Source organism: Pseudorca crassidens, chromosome 8 (genome assembly GCF_039906515.1).
Source record: "Pseudorca crassidens isolate mPseCra1 chromosome 8, mPseCra1.hap1, whole genome shotgun sequence".
Lineage (NCBI taxonomy): Eukaryota > Metazoa > Chordata > Mammalia > Artiodactyla > Delphinidae > Pseudorca > Pseudorca crassidens.
The window spans coordinates 45,739,016-45,751,613 of record NC_090303.1 but is presented as its reverse complement, the minus strand read 5'-3'; the positions used below and the strand labels follow the sequence as shown (position 1 = coordinate 45,751,613).

The 12,598-nt window shown below is 40.5% G+C and overlaps 1 protein-coding gene across 17 annotated transcripts in view; it reads right to left on the bottom strand.

Moving 5' to 3' along the window:
- ICA1 (islet cell autoantigen 1) overlaps positions 1 to 12,598 on the bottom strand; it is a 145,107-nt gene that overhangs the window by 28,599 nt on the left and 103,910 nt on the right. The gene's annotated exons all lie outside the window — the stretch shown is intronic.

Genomic DNA, 12,598 nt, shown 5'->3' with positions numbered 1-12,598 from the left:
TAACCTTGAACCAAACAAGTGGACAGAAAGGAAATGTTGGATGTTCTCAGACCTATCCAAGAAATACTAGCTTATAAAGGAGAGTTGTTTTGCCACTAGATTTATGTTTTTCCCTTTTGTGATAAGTTATTCAAAAGAAGGCCTTTTGGCTATTGCTAACTTTATGTTCCATCTTTAACATGCAGCTAAGATAAACATTCTGTTCTGCTTGCAGCCCACACACTGACAGAGTAGAAGCTTTCTCTCCCCCAAAGATGAGACAATTTTATTTTTAATTTTGTTTGCTATTTTGCAATATAAAACAGTTTATTTTTTAAAAAAACAAGAGGAAACAAACCCTTTTTTTTCAAACCCAAAATAGTAACTTAACAAATTCTGACAAGTTAACTCCCACGAGTGGACAGAGCAGGTGCGTCCAAATCTTTGTAGGTTAAAAACGGGTGAGAGTCTTTTTTTGGCACATAATTTCTTTGAGCGACTGTTCTTAAAGTTTATTAAATATTTAAGGAAAGGTGTTTTTTTTTTTTTTTTAAAAAAAGCAAAAAGTCCCAAGGAACTGTACACCAGTGACAAAGCCTGAAAAAGCAAAACATCCCTGTAACAACTGAATAATGAGTTATATACAAAGATCTCCATTTCTGGCCTAATTATAATACAAACAAAAAAGAAATATCTCAAGATACTTATCCTGCTTATATTCTCAGAACTATTAAAGTCCTCATCCTTTGGGTCTTCACCTCTCTGTTCCTGTCTCCTTCCCATCCTTCACTTTTCTAGTATGACACACACACAGAGGAGGCAATAACTTTTCATATGCCAACTTGGACTGATTACTGATGGCTGACCGGAGGGCTGGTTGAAGATGGTCTGAAGGCTGAGTCTTGGCAGTGGAGCTGTGACTGGTTTTGGTGTCTGCCATGGACACTAGATGGACACTGGTGTCACTCTTCCTGCTAGAATAATTTTCCTATAACACCCAGGCCATCATATTACCCTTTTTCTCAAGAACCCATTGTAGTTTCTTATTTCCTTCCATTTCTAGTCTAAACTTCTCTGACCAATTTAAAAGATCTTCTAAAATGTGACCCTATCCTACTCTTCCAGATGCATTCCCGCTAACCTCACATGTCCTTCCGTTCAATTAGGCTTCTCTCCTCACGGTCTCCTGTGTGCTAGTTGCTCCCTTCCTATCTTTGCTCAGTCTGCTGCTTTAACCTAAAAAGCTCTCTCTACCTATCTGTCTATCCTCAAAGTCCTATCAGTCTCTGCAAAGTCCAGACCAGTTACTACCATTTTTCATAAAGCGTCATTCACTGAGCATGCCAAATTCAAGAACGTCCTTCCATCTCCAAACTGCACTTACAGTTTTATTAGTATTTCATTATACATATCCTGTATTATGTTTTGTCTTTTAAAAATATTTTTTTTAATTAGAAAAGTAATAAAACCACATGTAGAATGTTTGGGAAGTAAAAAAGGAAAAATTACTCATAATTCCATTTCCCTAAAATAGTTATTATTTTTCTAATATTTCCTTTGTTTTTTTTCTTACTCATACGACTTATACAATTGGAATCCTTGTTTGTATAGTAGATATTTTTATAGAGCATAGATGCCCTCTTAACCAATTTAATGTATGTAGATATTTCATAATTAAAACAATTTGAGTGCAGAATATAAAGAAGATTTTATATATCTTAAACATTTAATATTGAATTAAAAAAATATAAATGTTTAATTTATATTGCCAATATTCTAAGGTAGGGCTAAATGTTCTCTTTGAATATATGTCCCCTGATTAGGATTCTGACGCATTTTCTTGCTTAAACCACATCCATAAGGCACTGCCATAGTTTTTAATGATTCCCTATTTCTGGACATTTAGATTAGTACACTCAGTCAGCACATCCCAAGGCCAGGGGCTGTTTTGGGTGCTGGGGATACATGGTGCACAAGACAGACAAAATCATAAGCTAGTGATGGATCCAGGCAGAGAACTGATATAGGGGGATAGAAAGTGACTGGGTCATAAGGTAGCAGGTAGCAGGAATGTCCTCTCTTAGAAGTGATATTTCAACTCAGAGCTAAATGGCAGGAAGGAGCCATCCACGTGCAGCTCAGGAGAACCACGGGCCCCAGGTGCAAAGGCCTAGCGGTAGGAACAGCTTGGCTTGTTTCAGCTGTAGAATAGTGGGTAACAGGACAAGTCTCATGAGACTGGGATAAAGAGGTTAACAGGGGTCACACAAGGAGAACGTTCCTTTACCCACATTCCTCAATACTTAACATTTTGCCCCCATTAGTTTCCTTATACTCTTTTGCTCTTTCTGTCTCTCTACTGCATGACAACTAAATGGACTCTGTGATCCTTGGCTGGAGGGGGAAATGCTATGAAGGACAGCATTGGAACAAGTGAAGCAATTGGAATATGGACCATAGTCTTGGTGTTCTTCATATATGTGTGTGTGTGTGTGTGTGTGTGTGTGTGTGTGTGTGTGTGTACACCCAAAGGCATCTGGTAAAAGCTGGGCACGTGTGTGTGTGTGTGTGTGTGTGTGTGTGTGTGTGTGCATTTTGGAAATGTGCAACCACAAGGAGTAGTTGAACAGATGTCAAGGACTTTCTCTTTTCAACTGAGCTGCCAATCACGGCACTCACACACACACTCATACACACCCCACTTCCAGCAGTTTTATTCTCTAAAGAGTGGTCCAGTCCTGGTCAAAGTGAAGCCAGGAGAATTTCCAGAGAAGGCTCCGCCGGCTCCAAGTCTTGCTTTTAGATTCTGTGATGCTTCGCTCAGGCCTCCTGGTTTGCTCAGTTATCTTCTCTCTGCATTTCCTTTGTATCAATCAGCAGTGGCAGGGCCAGGACAGCTGCTCTCAGCCGGCCATGTCTAGCTGCCACAGTGCTCGCCTAAGCCCCTGAGATGCCCTTGACAGCTCCATGGTTATCATCCCTTCTGTCTCTAGCCTGACCTCCCCTCAGAACCACACTCCAGCAGCTCTCAGACAACCCCTTTGTGATGTAAACCACTTATTCCTTCTTTTCAACCCCTGCTCCTGTTGGGCCATTAGCAGGCACTCAATTGTTGGCCCCCTGTCACCACCATCACGGTTAAGTCACTATTGTGCTTCACCAACAGAATGGCTGCAGTTCCAATTGCTACTTTATTATTAATAATTCCTGTGACAATCACTCCTTCCTTCCTTCTATTACCATTGTCCTTAAAACAATTTTGTTGTTGCCACTCAAGAGAGGTGCTGTGTATGCACCTGTTGGTTGATAAATTAATGTACATAAGGTTAAGCTGCAAAAATTAGAGCTCTTTAGCTAAGGAATTCAAAGGCTAGGGGAATAATGTGAAAAGGCTTATAAAATCATAAGCAAAATTAATACTGAGCACATGGGCTTATTTATTAAATATTAGAATTTTGAACTAAGGGGACTCGTGTGTGTGTGTAGGTTGTGTGTGTGTATCTTTACTGAGCTATAATTCACATACCACAGAATTCACTCATTTAAAGTGTACAATTCAATGGTTTACAATATAGTCACAGTTGTGTGATCATTAACACAATCAATTTTAGAACATTTTCCGAAGGCGTCTCTTGAAGCAAGAGAGAGTTTTAGATCAAACTAAGCTATATGTTCCTCTACAGAGCAAGGGAAAAAACCCTGCAACACCACATATGGAACTTGTTTCTTACAAAAGATGGTACACATTGAAGATATAAAGAGGCTTAGAGGAACTCTGAAACATTATGGAGGACAAATCATGTCTGCTTTCCTCCTTCAAAATCAGTTCCCGGGTGTGACTGTCAGATACAGGATATTCTACATGGTGAATCACGACGTTTTCCAAGGTTTGATTATAAAGGCCCAACTGGGGGCAGGCGGGTAGAGGTGAATTCTTCAGATTAAAGTCCAAAACTCAGCTGAAAACGCTTAACCCTGTAGCATCCTTAAAAGTCAGAGGTGACAGCATCTTCTGTGTGACGTGAACATCTGCTCAGGCAAAATGAATCTAAGACGCCTGGCTGACTGTGCAGACAAGGCAGCCATCAGATGGAAGTAGTTTGAATCACTGGCTGATGGAAGCCATGTTCAAATCCATGTCCAGAAATAAAACGTCAAAGCATTCTGTTTCTAAACCCCAAACCTTCTAGGCCCTTCATTAAAATTGCTTGGGAAAATCACTATGAATTAGAAGCAATACAACATCATATAAGACTGAAAGGTTCTCTGTGAAGGAGGGAATGTTTTTAGACCAAGTAACCTTTCTCTGTTAAGGCTGCACTGACATGCTAATAGTTTCCATCAATGCTTAAATGGTTTCAGGAAGCACACACACAATATGTAAGATCAGCGTGACAGAGGAAACTTACAGACCGAGCTTGCAAAAGTGTCTTAGAAAGGAAACAGCTTAATATAATAAAGGGAGTTACTACTTCCTGTATTAGGAAAATAAAAGCAACAGCAACATTCATCTGAATGAAAGCAAAACTACTCAGCAAAACAAATTTCACAGGCAAAAGAACAGCAATCAGCCCTCATCTAACGACCTAAATTTAATGTTTAACTTTGACAACTGGGTAACGTTTCCTCTAATCTTTATTACTTTTAATTTTCTTAGGCTACTTCCCATTAATTACACGATATGTATATAAAGGTGCCAAATAATTGTTTATAAAAGGAAATAAAAGTGCTCAAAATAGCACGGCATGGTTAAAAGATGCTGAACTCAGTTGGGTTTGTGTATATTTGTGATTTTATAATTAGTAGCACATGAGGAATAAAAAGCAGAGGCCATGATGATGTGTATGAGCCACATAATTTATGGACATTTAGCTCACATGTCCTCCCCACCCATGCAGCTATAAATTTATAAAGGCACTGTACAAGGAACACAAATTAATCTAGGACCAGAAGGTACTCTTGAATTCTACTGTAGAACAAAAAAGTTAAACAGTAAAACTACAGAAAAATAAACGCAATCTATTCTTTAAAATAAGATGGAGACTTCCCTGGTGGTGCAGTGGTTAAGAATTCGACTCCCAGTGCAGGGGATGCGGCTTCGATCCCTGGTCAGGGAACTAGATCCTACACGCATGCCGCAACTATGAATTCGCATGCCACAACTAAGACCCGGCACAACAACAACAACAACAAAAAAGATGGAAAATTAGTACTGGGAAGGCATCATAGTGTACTAGAAAGAGATGGACTTCGGAAATAGTTCACGTAGTGCTGTGCCCTGGTAAAGGGTCTTCACCCCCGGGAGCCTCTCTTTACCCATCAGAACAAAGGAGACAAGTAAACCATCCTTGGGACATTGTGAGGATTAACTGAGATAATGTCTTTGCAGAGTACCAAGCTCATAGTAAGCACTCAAAACGTACTTTCTTATCAATGACTTTTAAAGATCTAAAAGGAATTAGATGTCTTAAGGGCTCATTTTGTGTTACGTACCGCATTCCATGTTTCATACATCTCTCAAAACCCAGATAAACACTGTCCTTCCGATTTCCTGACATGGACATGGAGATCAGGGGAGGTGAAGTAATTTGCTTAAGGCCATTCAACCATTAACAAGGAGAAGCAATATTTAAATCCAGGTCTTTACAATTCTACAACTAGTTAAGAAACTGTATTGAATAACCAGGCCAAGAATATCTACTGAACTCCCCTTTCATATGAAGTACCAAGGAGATGGAGAGGGCTTCATTTCAAATTCTAAAGGAAGGGCCATGGTATTCGAAGACTGACATATACAAGATGCTTTTCGCCTTCAAGCAAATACTTGGAGGATATGGGGAGGGGGAAGGGTGAGCTGTGACAGGGCGAGAGAGAGGCATGGACACATACACACTACCAAACGTAAGGTAGATAGCTAGTGGGAAGCAGCCGCATAGCACAGGGAGATCAGCTCGGTGCTTTGTGACCACCTAGAGGGGTGGGATAGGGAGGGAACGCAAGAGGGAAGAGATATGGCAACATATGTATAACTGATTCACTTTGTTATAAAGCAGAAACGAACACACCATTGTAAAGCAATTATACCCCAATAAAGATGTTAAAAATAAATAAAACAGCCAGGACATGGAAAAAAATACTTTAAAGTGCTATTTTTAATTGAAAATTTATAGCTGTACTTTTTTTTTTTTTTTTTTTTTTTTTTGTGGTATGCGGGCCTCTCACCGCTGTGGCCTCTCCCGCTGCAGAGCACAGGCTCCGGAAGTGCAGGCTCAGCGGCCATGGCTCACGGGCCCAGCTGCTCCACGGCATGCGGGATCCTCCCGGACCGGGGCACGAACCCGTGTCCCCTGCATCGGCAGGCGGACTCCCAACCACTGCGCCACCAGGGAAGCCCTATAGCTGTACTTTTTAAAGGTGGCGATTCTGCTTTCTCTACCCTCCTGCCTCACAGCCAGAACACCACCTGAAAGAAGTGCTACAAGGCAGAGTGAAAGAAGCATAAGCATCCCTGTTTCCAGATCTACCATGTACTGGGCATGTGTCCTTGGGCAAATTACTAGACCTTTCTGAGCTTCAGTTTCCTCATTTGAAACATGGAAACAAGAACAAGTATGCCCACTTCCCCAAGGCTACTTTGAGGATTAACTAAAATATATGCACTTTCTATATGTCAATGCTGAACCTAACGTATTATTCATTATAAGACCCAACCTTGGTACATTAGAGTCCCACGCACCATGACAAATTCTTCTAGACATTATTGCACTTCACCCTTAGCAGAACGCCTGGCATAAAGTAACTACGCACACAATGCTAATATTTTTTCCTTTTCCCTCAAGGAAGAGGTGGAAAATAAGAAGAGGTGGTGAGGAGAGAAGCATCTTACTGTTGTGAACAGGGCCTGGGCTACCAGCTGCCCTGAAGAACCAATGTCAGTCATCAAGGATGAATGGATGACCAGCCACGCTTGGGTGTGTCCCCATCCAATCTGAAATACCTCAGACTTCAGTGGTAGCCACGGTCAGTCTCTCTACCGCTCCTCTCCCAGTGACCTGGATGCAGCCCAGTTTGCTGTTGGCAATGATCTGGCCTGGAGCAGCTTGGGGAAAAACATCATTCTGCTAAATGCTGTGTAAAGTAAAGACACTGAGAAAAAACTTGAAAGTCTAAAAGGATATTCTGGATGTTCACCATGAGTAATTGCCATGTTGGGACTGGCAACTAAAATTGCATTGCAGGGATATTTACCCAATTTTCATAAAAACTATTATGGCTTTATTTTCAAAGCAAGTAACTACAGAGCCATGTGGCTTGTCGGTAAATGTTCAAGTGATTAACTGAGAAATGGGGTGGGTGGAAGAAGGCTGTGAGGCATACGAATTTGAGAAAAACAAAATTTAGAAAGAGATGTTTTTTGAACTGTTAGAGCTAAAAGCATTTGAGTCTGTAGAATGATGTTCCATATAACAGTGCTAAGTCCTAGACTCCAGGAGAGAGAGGAGGGAACAGTGGCACATCCATTTCGATGGTTATTTTTGAACATGCACAGTTAGGTTTTCAAATTCAGGTTTCCTTAGAGTTAAAATCTTGGCACAGACCAAGAGCCACTTGCAAAGCCAAAGCGCATTTTTTAGAATTAGCCCTGTTACAGGGGTGGGACACCCTCTTGCTTTTCTGGGGTGCAGGCTGGCCCTGCCCTCTCCTATCCCTGGTGGGAATGACCTGAGCCCAGACCAGGGTCTGCAGGGCAGAAAGGCTGCCAGAGCGTCTGGGGGCGCAGGGAGGGAGGAGGTTGGGTTTCCCTGGGCAAGGTTAGTGAGACCTCCTATTCCACTGCCATAAAGTCTTGCCTGTGCAAAACTAATAACCTAGGGTGAAAATGGTGCCTAAGAAAGTAACTGAAGCTGGGCTCCAGAACCTGACAACCACAACAAAACCTTCTGTATCGATACCGCCAATGGCTGTCTTCTGGATCCACTAACAGAATGTTTAGTAAGTCCATCCCTCCCCCACTCCCCCCCACCCATGGAGCACCAAGGCTGCCACAGTCACAACCACCACCACCACACGGCTGGGCAGAGCTAGACTCAGAGCCAGATCTGGCTGGCTCCAGGGCTTGTGCTCCCACATGCTTTGATTTATCCCATAACCAGAGTCAAAAACCGGCTTTCCTCCCCACGACACTGCAGTGGGGCACATCACAGGACTACACTCAGCTACTGACCACTGCCATTCAATATAGGTCCTCATCTCTTCACAAATACCAGTGCAGAAGGACATGCCTTCCCTTCAACCAGCCCCCAGGGAGCGTGTCCACGTCTTCAAAGGGCCCAATGCTCACTTCTCTACAAAGACATCCAACTCAGCGCATGTGCCAGCACGTCAGATAGGGGAGAAAAGGCCACTGGTACAAACAGAATTTTAGATTTTCCAATGAAAAGTCACTTGACTCCTGAGGGCTATTTTTTTTTTTTTCTTAAAAAAATTTTTTTTTTCTGTTGCCTGTTCTGGATATGTGGAGAAATGTGTAAGTAAGTGACATCCTGAAAGGATGAAGCAAACATGACCACATTTGAAGGCTGGTAATTTAAGACAGGTACTGCTTTCCTACAGACAGCATTTCTTTTAGTTTTCTTCCAAAAAAAAAAAAATGTTTTAAACTCTTAGTCTAAATGACTTTCTCTAAAAAAGCTTTCAAGATAGGGCTGGTCACATTCTGTTCCTATCCCCATGACTTGATAATTTCTACCATGTAAAAGACATTCCCGAATGATGTGGAATCAGTATAAAATTAACACACTAATGATAATTCATGCAAAAGTATATGTTAGTAGCATTGCAATGAACCAATAAATATTTATTGCTTGAAAATATGAGATTAGGGAATTGCTTCTTTTATGGGAAACCACTCAAAAGATAGTCTTTCAACTTTCAACTTGAGCTGTTACAATTATTAGATTAACAATTTTTTTGTTAACTTTAAATTTCAAGGCTAAATTTTCCATAAAGTTAAAATGCTACAAAAATGTATTTATCATGAAATTAGAATGATGAAGGAATATGCCAATAAATGTAGAATCAATATAGTCAGGCCTGAATAAAAACGTAATAGCTGTTGTCACATAAAATAGTACCACAAAATATTCCTAAAATGTCAAAATCGTCACTTGGAAAAATTTCAAGTTGTGTGAGGTGAAGACTCAATTCACTTTTCTAATAAAAATATTATACAAGAAAGAATTACACATATTTTCTAGAGAAAGGCTCATTAGAAATAAAACAAACTTCTGGGACACGAGTTACATCTCTGTAATTCTGCAGCAAAAGACTCTTCCCTCCAAACAGGATGCACTGAGTGTTTAACACATTAATTATCATCCTTCATCAAGCATAAAACTAACAGTCAGGAAATACAGCTGCAATAGCACAATTATCAACACACTCAGACTACGCCCCACAGCAAAGAAAGCAAATGGGTTGCTTTTCATTAACAGAGCTTGGCACACCTCCCCAAAGACAATGTTTTCTTTCCAGCCAGCATCCCAAAAGGCATTTAAGGGGCTATTTGCTTAGGTAAATCCAAAGAACAAGTAAACCATGAAAATATTTAATTAAATTTCAAAATATTCATTATTGATATACAGTGCCACTCATATATATACATATGTGTGTACACATATGTATACCTATATGTATTGAAAGATGATTTGATCAAGCCAAAATCTTTTATATAAAAGGCTTGTATTTTTAAAACATTATTAGTGCAAGAGGGTTGGTAAGTAAGGTTATAGTCCATGCTTGACTGTGATATATAAGGTATTCATGGTTTTCGTTCTCATAGTTTGTGGCATACAGTATGATATGCAACGCGCCTCCATCTGTGCAGTAATGGGCTGGGTGATAACAGTGTTCTATGACACGGGTTTGAGTCCATATAAAGAAAGTAATTAGCTACTAGCTTCAGATTCTAATATAACATGTCATCACTGAAAGCCTAGATGAATAGCATTCTAAAGAGATAATAAAAGCATAGTTTATTTGGTTTACTTCTGGACACTTAACATCCTTAACATTATTATAATCTTATTACACCTTAACAGATGTATTATTACTCCTACCGAATTTATATTACAATTGAACTATAAACTGTTCCTTAAACCATAATTTAAGGAAGGCTTGGGGGATGTAAAAGGCAATGGGTACGGGCTTCCCTGGTGGCGCAGTGGTTGAAGAGTCTGCCTGCCGATGCAGGGGACACGGGTTCATGCCCCGGTCTGGGAAGATCCCACATGCCGCGGAGCGGCTGGGCCCGTGAGCCATGGCCGCTGGGCCTGCGCATCTGGAGCCGGTGCTCCGCAACGGGAGAGGCCCCAACAGTGAGAGGCCCGCGTACCGAAAAAAAAAAAAAAAAAAAGGCAGTGGGTAATCATCTGCCCCAAATATTTGGAATTATATCTGAAGCACTGCCATCAAACTTTCACTAAATTCCCTGCCCAGAAAGCCTCTAGCATAATCAGCTTGGTCCTCTCTGCAGGAAAAACATCACAGCAAAATTTAAGGAGTCATATTTTGCTCAGCACAGAAGGCCAGGGATACACATAGGATTCTTCTATGCTTGTGGCACAACTTCAATTTCATGATTTTATACTGTACTTTATATGCAATTAACTCAAATCTGAACCTCTTTAAAACTGTATCTGAGATAGGCATTATCTCATCTTCCATCTGGCCAACTTGTGTTATGTACAGTTGTCTTTCAAATGACTGATAACCTTTGTATTCATTATAATATAAACTCTGACACACATTTATGCCCTAAAACCTAACACTTGCTGCCTTACCAAAGGTTAATCCATGGGATTCTGCTCAGGCCTGTGTAAGAAATGTGAGTAGTGTGAGTTATAATAATTTTAATCAATCTGCCTTGGTCGGGATAGCTGCTTCCTAAGGCGCCGAAAGCAGCAGTAAATCACAGAGAAGGCATGCAGTCCTTACCAACAGCTGTAACATAGCCAGTGTGATAAGGAAGGCTGCGGGTTCGCTGTGTGTGGAACATCTGGCTGGACCAAGGACGATGCACAAGAAATAAAAGGTCCGTCCCCTCAAGTGCTTATAGTTCAACTGTTTACACTATGCAGCATGTCAGCAAGCACCAGAGAAAGAGTAAGTGACCAGCTGACAAGGGGATCAGGAAAAACAAACTCGATGGCCAGGGGATCTGTCTGGGGTCAGGTCAGGTACATAACAAGGTGAGGGGACTGTCCTGCGTTCCTCTTGGGACCTCCAATTAAAGGGTCATGGTCTTAAAGTGTTTCTGTCTTAGTACTTTTGTAGATGCAGTGACATTATAAGCATCTCAAAATCAAAGAGGTGTTTTAAGGCAAAAGAAAAAAGAAAAATCTTCTTAATGTTTTGTCAAGCAAAGTGACGAGACCTACTTACAAACTGCCTGAAAAATTAAAAGGAAGGTAATTTCAAGGTGAAGGTTAACTAGTTCTTTCCTGGTCTCTTCCTTTCAGAGATACGACCTGGCAACAAAGCACCCTGTGTTCTGTCACCATTCTGAAAATCCTTTTAGAACCCAAATCCCTTCCATATCTCGATATGTATTCACCCTCAGCAACCATTACAGAGCAAAGTGATTCCACCTTCAGTTGTAATACTGAGAACCTGACATTTTGCATGTATTACTTTTGGGTTGAGAAATCATTGAGTTTAATGTTGCTTCTTCAATTAGAAAATATGACTGCAGTGTTAGGAAAAAATCATATTCTATATTGGATGGTACTCACAGAATAAAATAATATTTGTTAGAAGTAAGGGAAGAAAGGAAAATGCCTTCTTAAGTGAGTATATTTTAAGTTAATAAGTAAAAAGTAATAAAGTGTACTAGACTTACACAACTTTCTCTTTAGCAACGTCAAACAAGTATTTTAAAGGAGCAGGGCCAATCATTAGGCTCAAGTTCACCACAATTCATCTCCCAGTAACAAGTACCAAGGTTAAACCTGTGTTTTTGGATGGCTGTGGCTTATTGTTGTATTGAATACTGATGTGGTAAAAAAGACCCTACTAGGGGGCATAATTCTCTCTTTGACATTTAGAGTCTGTTATAATAATGATGCTTGCTTCAACAGACATTGCTGGTGATAGAAACAAATCTTTACTTTTTATGAGATTTTCTAACGGCCTCTCTAGCTCTCATACCTTTTTTTCTTAATGTAATATTTATTTATTTTAATTTTTTTACATCTTTATTGGAGTATAATTGCTTTACAATGGTGTGTTAGTTTCTGCTTTATAACAAAGTGAATCAGTTATACATATACATATGTTGCCATATCTCTTCCCTCTTGCATCTCCCTCCCTCCCACCCTCCCTATCCCACCCCTCCAGGCGGTCACAAAGCACCAAGCTGATCTCCCTGTGCTATGCGGCTGCTTCCCACTAGCTATCTATTTTATGTTTGGTAGTGTATATATGTCCATGCCTCTCTCTCACTTTGTCACAGCTTACCCTTCCCCGTCCCCATATCCTCAAGTCCATTCTCTAGTAGGTCTGTGTCTTTATTCCTGTCTTACCCCTAGGTTCTTCATGACATTTTTTTTTTCTTAAATTC